The 8,066-nt window shown below is 41.7% G+C and overlaps 1 pseudogene across 1 annotated transcript; it reads left to right on the forward strand.

The window, feature by feature from the left end:
• The first annotated feature begins 1,760 nt into the window (after positions 1 to 1,760).
• On the forward strand, positions 1,761 to 6,804 carry LOC110742586 (annotated as a pseudogene). Its single transcript, XR_002520407.2, has one exon. The product of XR_002520407.2 is annotated as a vascular endothelial growth factor receptor 1 pseudogene (transcript).
• The last annotated feature ends 1,262 nt before the right edge of the window (positions 6,805 to 8,066 follow it).

An 8,066-nucleotide genomic window follows, 5' to 3' on the forward strand; every position in this document is an offset into this window, starting at 1 on the left:
CAAACTTCTGGCCTCCACAACTGTAAGAGAATACATTTGTACTAATTTAAGTCACTGAATTTGTGTTAATTTGTTACAGCAGCAATGGGAAAATAATACAGACACCATGGTCACAATTTCCTAGAGCTAGCCATCCAATCTATTAGGAGTCAGCGCTTTACTCCTCTTTTTCCATCCAGACACTTGATACCACGATGTCCTCACAGCATCTGATTTTTTAGCATTTAAAATTTCAGAGACTAGGATTGCAACCCCTGCCTTTTTTTTGTTTTGCATTTGCTTGGTAGATCTTCTTCCATCCCTTTATTTTGAGCCTATGTGTGTTTCTGCATGTGAGATGGGTCTCCTGAATACAGCACACTGATGGGTCTTGACTCTTTATCCAATTTGCCAGTCTGTGTCTTTTAATTGGACCATTTAGTCCATTTACATTTAAGGTTAATATTGTTATGTGTGAACTTGATCCTGTCATTATGATATTAGCTGGTTATTTTGCTCATTAGTTGACGTAGTTTCTTCCTAGCATCGATGGTCTTTACATTTTGGCATGTTTTTGCAATGGCTGATACCAGTTGTTCCTTTCTATGTTTAGTGCTTCCTTCAGGATCTCTTCTAGAGCAGGCCTGGTGGTGATAAAATCTCTCAGCATTTGCTTGTCTGTAAAGGATTTTATTTCTCCTTCACTTATGAAGCTTAGTTTATCTGGATATGAAATTCTGGGTTGAAAATTCTTTTAAGAATTTGAATTTTTGCAATCTACTCATCTGACAAAGGGCTAATATCCAGAACCTACAAAGGACTCAAACAAACTTACAAGAAAAAAACAAACAACCCCATCAAAAAGTGGGCAAAGGATATGAACAGACACTTCTCAAAAGAAGACATTCATACTGCCAACAGACACATGAAAAAATGCTCATCATCACTCGCCATCAGAGAAATGCAAATCAAAACCACAATGAGATACCATCTCACACCAGTTAGAATGGCAATCATTAAAAAGTCAGGAAACAACAGGTGCTGGAGAGGATGTGGAGAAACAGGAACACTTTTACACTGTTGGTGGGACTGTAAATTAGTTCAACGATTGTGGAAAACAGTGTGGCAATTCCTCAGGGATCTAGAATTAGAAATACCATTTGACCCAGCCATCCCATTACTGGGTATATACCCAAAGGATTATAAATCATGCTGCTATAAAGACACAAGCACACGTATGTTTATTGAGGCACTATTCACAATAGCAAAGACTTAGAATCAACTCAAATGTCCATCAGTGACAGACTGGATTAAGAAAATGTGGCACGTATACACCATGGAATAATATGCAGTCATAAAAAAAGGAGATCATGTCCTTTGTAGGGACATCCTGGCAACTGGAAACCATCATTCTCGCAAACTATCGCAAGAACAGAAGACCAAACACTGCATGTTCTCAATCATAGGTGGGAATTGAACAATGAGAACACCTGGACACAGGAAGGGGAACATCACACATCGGGGCCTATTGTGGGGAGGGGAGAGTGGGGAGGGATAGCATTAGGAGATATGCCTGATGTAAATCATGAGTTAATGGGTGCAGCACACCAACATGGCACATGTATACATATGTAACAAACCTGCACATTGTGTACATGTACCCTAGAACTTAAAGTATAATAAAAAATAAAAAATAGAAAAATAAAATTTCATTTCCGAATTGTTTGGCAACTGTTGAGCAAGACGTTACAAGACTAGAGTCAAAATGCTCTCAATTTTTCGGTTCCACATTTGACCCCTTTGGAGACTAAAACACTCTGCAGAATGTTAATTCTAGTGCAGGAATACCCTCTGCAATGGGTCAACGGAAGGTCATTCAGCCCCTTTCACATTCCCCTTCAGTAACTAGGACCTCGCTTTTTTCCATTTGTTCACAAGGACAAGGTGCCCTTATTCTGAGTCAGCCAACATCTGAGTAGCCCAAGACCTAATAACTGAACAGCAGATACTGAAGACATAAAAGCATCTGGAAAAAGACCAGAATCAGAATTGAGACCTTATTTCTAACCCTCCACATCTAAAAGAGTTGGCCAACTACTTAGTGTAATGGGGCTGCTGAATTACATGTGTGGTGATCATTGTATATATTCCAAAACCAGTTGTACATTCCGCCCAAAGATAACCTATCCACAGTGAGGCTTTGATTCTTCCCAAGTGCTGGGTAGATGGTAGGAGAGTAGACTACATTTGTTTTCTAAGCCTGGGAATAATCAGCTCTTCACAATCAGTTTTCTAGCAAGTGTCTCAAGATCGGCTCTTATTAGCCTATTTGTAAAGTAGGCCTTTTTTACTTATGACCTAGTCACAAAGTAGTTATTTCCCTTGAACTGATATCCATCAACAGCTCTTACCATCTCATTTTTGTATGTGGCTATTTTTTAAAGTATCAGAGCACTCCCAGATTTACTTTCTTTCTCCTTAAATTTCATCTTGTTATTTTCAGTTCAGTGACCCAGTCTGTCAAGATCCATTTGAAACTTCACCATTGCCACTCACCTTCACATTAGCGATCCTAACCTGTGTTTTCTTCCTCAAAATTGACTAAGCAGTAAATGTTGCATAGAACATTATTCTGTAATCAATTATAAAGTAATCTCTGTAAGAGAACTAAAAATTTAACTGGCATTCTTGAGCTGTGCCCACTTCCCCTCCTTTGAGGAAGCCAAAGATCAATGCCATAAAGATCAAAGTAATGCAACGTTCCCCGGCCTGGGCATCACTGCTGGCAGTAGTGGGCACAGAGGTGGGTCATGGGTCATGGAGCCTGGGGTGTGCTCGTGGGTGTGTACATGGGTGTGCAAAAGGGAAAAAGGAAGAGGACTTCTGTGGGTCTCATCAAGAAAGAACAGAAGGAAGGAGACCTAGGAGGGCAGAACTGAGTGGAGACCAGGGACAGCTGATGCCAAGACCTCTTGAGATGTCCTGTAACCACTTCCACAGAGTTAATTTTGTGATCTGCTTTCTGTTTCTCTGCATTTCAATACATAGTATTATTTGGAAAGGAGTCTGTGTCCTTTCAGATCCTGCAGAGCGAAGGAGAAGAGGAAGAATCTCTGCCAAGAGGAAGCAGAGGCAGTGAAAGCTCAATGTGGGCCAAATCCAAAGCAGTGGAGGGAGGCAGGTGCTGCCTGGAGCCTCCTTTGGCACAGCGCCCCTGCCCCACAAGGGAGGCTGCAGGATGGAGTAGGAGGCAAAGGCCTCTGCACCTTCAGTTGCACGCTGCCGTCAACAACAGTTCTGGACAGGTGCCTCCGACATATGAATATGCATTTGTTTATTTTTACAGATGTGTTCTACTGTGGTAGTATCTTATGTGTAGCATAAAACACAAAAAAGAAGATAAGGGGTTGTGTGCCCAGCCCGGGGATGCAGTGGAAATGCAGGGCAGGGAGAGGAGGCCTTCAGGGCACCACACGGGCCCCACAGTGCAGCCGGACTTCCCTCTCAACCCTCTTGCTTCCTTCAGACCGGGGTCAGGTCAGCAAACCAAGGGCCTCTGATGGTGATTGTTGAATACTGCAAATATGGAAATCTATCCAACTACCTCAAGAGCAAACATGACTTATTTTTTCTCAACAAGGATGTGGCATTACACATGGAGCGTAAGAAAGAAAAAAATGGAGCCAGGCCTGGAACAAGGCAAGAAACCAAAACTAGATAGCATCACCAGCAGCAAGAGCTTTGGGAGCTCCAGGTTTCAGGAAGTAAAAATCTGAGTGATGCTGATGAAGAAGAGGATGGGCTCATCACTATGGAAGATCTGATTTCTTACAGTTTTCAAGTGGCCAGAGGCATGAAGTTTCTGTCTTCCAGAAAGTGCATTCATCGGGACCTGGCAGCGAGAAACATTCTTTTACCTGAGAAAAATGTGGTGAAGATTTGTGATTTTGGCCTTGCCCAGGATATTTGTAAGAACCCTGATTATGTGAGAAAAGGAGGTACTTGACTTCCTCTGAAATGGATGGCTCTTGAATCTATCTTTGACAAAATCTACAGCACCAAGAACGACGTGTGGTCTTACGGAGTATTGCTGTGGGAAATCTCCTTAGGAGGGTCTCCATACCCAAGAGTGCAAATGGATGAGCACTTCTGCACTTGCCTGAGGGAAGGCATGAGGATGAGAGCTGCTGAGCACTCCACTCCTGAAATCTATCAGATCATGCTGGACTGCAGGCACAAAGACCCAAAAGAAAGGCCAAGGTTTGCAGAACTTGTGGAAAAACCAGGTGATTTGCTTCAAGCAAATGTATAACAGGATGGTAAAAACTACATCCCACTCAATGCCATACTGACAGGAAATAGTTGGTTTACATACTGAACTCCTGCCTTCTCTGAGGACTTGTTCAAGGAAGGTATTTCAGCTCTGAAGTTTAATTCAGGAAGCTCTGATGATGTCAGATATGTAAATACTTTCAAGTTCATGAGCCTGGAAAGAATCAAAACCTTTGAAGAACTTTTACCAAATGCCACCTCCATGTTTGATGACTACCAGGGGGACAGCAGGGCTCTGCTGGACTTTCCCATGCTGAAGCGCTTCACCAGGACTGACAGCAAACCCAAGGCCTCGCTCAAGATTGACTTGAGACTAACTAGTAAAAGTCAGGAGTTGGGGCTTTCTGATGTCAGCAGGCCCAGTTCCGCCATTCCAATAGTGGGCACATCCGTGAAGGCAAGCGCAGGTTCACCTACCACAACGCCAAGCTGGAAAGGAAGATGGCGTGCTGCTCCCTGCCCCTCTGGGAGTTGTAGTTGGCTACAACTCGGTGGTCTTGTATTCCACTCATCTAGAGTTTGACACAAAGTCTTATTTCTAGAAGCACATGTGTATTTACACCCCCAGAAAACTAGCTTTTGCCAGTATTATGCATATATAAGTTTACACCTTTACCTTTCCATGGGAGCCAGCTGCTTTTTGTAATTTTTTAACAGTGCTTTTTTTTTTTTTTTTTTTGACTAACAAGAATGTTAACTCCAGACAGAGAAATAGTGACAAGTGAAGAACACTACTGCTAAATCCTCATGTTACTCAGCGTTAGAGAAATCCTTTCTAAGCCCAATGACTTCCCTGCTCCAACACCCGAGACCTCAGGGCATGTAGGACCAGTGTGATTCACGAACTGCACTGATCACGCAATGCATCATGGACTCCACTGGGCCAGTTCTGCAGCCCAAAACCCAGGGCAACAAGCCCTTTAGCCCCAGGGATCTCTGGCTGGCCTGAGCAATGGCTCAGGAGTCCTCTAGCAGGCCTAAGACACGTGAGGAGGAAAAGGAAAAAAGCAGAAAACAAGGGAGAAAAGAGAAACCGGGAGAAGGCATGAGAAAGAATTTGAGACGCACCATGTGGGCGGGGAGGGGGACAGGGCAATGCCATTTCAGAGGCTTCCCAGCTCTGACCCTTCTACATTTGAGGGCCCAGCCAGGAGCAGACAGGACAGAGAAGAGGGGACATTTTCTGGATTCTGGGAGACAAGAAAAGGATAAACATCTTTTTTGGAGTTAAAACAAATTTTAAAACTATACCTACGGAACTGGTTCTATGTCTATTCCCATGTGTGGCATGATTTGATTTATAGCACTGAGGGTGGTGCTCAACTCTGAGCCCATACTTTTGGCTCCTCTAGTAAGATGCACTGAAAACTTATCCAGAGCTATGTGGTCTTCATGGCATGATGGTCTTACACTTAAAATGTCACATTCTATTTCAAGTATTAATATATAGTCCAGACACTTAACTCAATTTCTTGGTATTATCCTGTTTTGCACAGTTAGTTGTGAAAGAAAGCTGAGAAGAATGAAAATGCAGTCCTAAGGAAGGTTTTATCTATACCAAAATTAGGACTGATGAAGGAAAAAGGTCAATAAGGTTGAGGGAAAACCCCGTCTCTATACCAACCAAACCAATTCACCAACACAGTTGGGACCCGAAACACAGGAAGTCAGTCATTTTTCCTTTTCATTGTATGGGGATTCCACTGTCTCATACTAATCTGGAAAGGTGTGGAAGAGCATTAGCTGATGCATATTAAGCACTTCAAGCTTCTTGAGAAAAAAGGTGGTATGTAATTTATGCAAGATATTTCTACAGTTGGGACACAGGATATTAGGTAATGAGCCATCACGAGAAGAAAAGCCCATTTTCAACTGCTTTGAAACTTGCCTGGGGTCTGAGCATGATGGGAATAGGGAGACAGGGTAGGAAAGAATGCCTACTCTTCAGGGTGGGCCTTGGATTGCTAAGCTGGCTGTGATGCTACTTATGCAAGTTAGGGTCTATGTATTTAGAATGTCTGCACCTTCTGCAGCCAATCAGAAGCTGGATGAGCAACAGTGGATTGCTGCTTCTAGGGAAGAAGAGTATGCTTCCTTTTACCCATGTAACTGAACTCTAAAACCTGAACTCTGAGTAACCGAAGAATGTATGTTTCCGTTCTTTTGTGTCACATTCTTGTTTAAAGCCTTTCTGTATGTAGAGATGGGACTGTCATCAGCACATTCCTAAGCAGGCTCCACAAAAGCCTCCAAACAAAACCAGTCTAGAGCCAGAAGAGGGGACAAATCTTTGTTCTTCCTCATCTTTACATACGCAAAAGTACCTGTGACAGCTGGCAGTATTATAAATCAGGTAAGTGGAATGAGGTTAAACACAGAGAAAAGAAGGCCTCAAGCAATTCTCTACTTACTTTTCCAAATCAGATAATAACCCAGCAAATAGTGATAACAAAGAAAACCTTAGCTTTTCATATAATGTCTTGATTTCAATAATCTAATTCTTAATCATTAAGAGACCATAATAAATACTCCTTTCCAAGAGAAAAGAAAAACTGTTAGAATTCTGTTACTTCGCTTCTTCAAACTCAGGTTTGTAGCATGCATGAGTCCATCAGTCAAAGAATGGTTCCATCTGGAGTCTTCATGTAGAAAGAAAAATGGAGGTTTGTAATAATGAGCTATCTAGTTACACAGTGCTTGTTCATTAAAATAGCACTGAAAATTGAAACATGAATTAACTGATGATAATATTCCAATCATTTGCCATTTATGACAAAAATGGTTGGCACTAACAAAGAACAAGCACTTCCTTTCAGGGTTTCTGAGATAATGTACGCGGAACAGTGTGAGTGGAATGGGGCTGAAACCATATGCAAGTCTGTGTCTTATCAGTCCAAGAAGTGACATCTAGATGTTAGTTTTAGGGATGTGTGCCTTGTTTCCTAGCCCATAAGAATGCAAACATCAAACAGACACTCGCTAGCCTCATTTAAATTGATTTAAGGAGGAGTGCATCTTTGATCAACAGTGGTGCAACTGTGTGTGTGTGTGTGTGTGTGTGTGTGTGTGATTTGTGCATAACTAAGGAAACTGAAATTTTAAAGCTACTTTTATACAAACCAAGAATATATGCTACAGATATAAGACAGATGTGGTTTGGTACTATATTTCTAGTCATGATGAATATATTTTGCATACCATTTTCATATAATAAAATTAACTTCCAAAAAAGCGAAAATAAAAAAGGAAAATAAAAGTATTCTATCCAAATAAATATAAATAGGAGTCCTATTTTCTTCCCTCACCCTCGTGGAATATCTTCTACACCACCACCCTCAGCAGCCCCTACAGCCCCAGACTCAGCTGGAATAAAGAGCATAGCCTTGGACATCAAGCAGACTGGCTTCAAATCCTCACTCTGCAGAGGCAATCTCTCTGAGTCTCAGTATCCCCTCTATAAATGTCCTTTCCCTGTGACAGTATCTCATAGGGCAATTTTAAGATTTAAAACAGATAATTAATGTAAATTTCCTGGAATATAAGAGATGTTCAATAAATATTAGTTTCTATTTATCTAAAAGCTCCCTCGGATTCCTTTGACTTTATTTTGCCACTTAATACATACCACTGTGTGCATGTACATGTGAGTGTATGGATGTGTGTGTATGTGTGCGTTTTGTACGAGTAGGTGTATAATTGTGTGCAAGAGTGTGTGTTATGTATATGGTTGTACTTTCGTGTGACTGTGTGCGTGT

Source organism: Papio anubis, chromosome 2 (assembly GCF_008728515.1).
Source record: "Papio anubis isolate 15944 chromosome 2, Panubis1.0, whole genome shotgun sequence".
Lineage (NCBI taxonomy): Eukaryota > Metazoa > Chordata > Mammalia > Primates > Cercopithecidae > Papio > Papio anubis.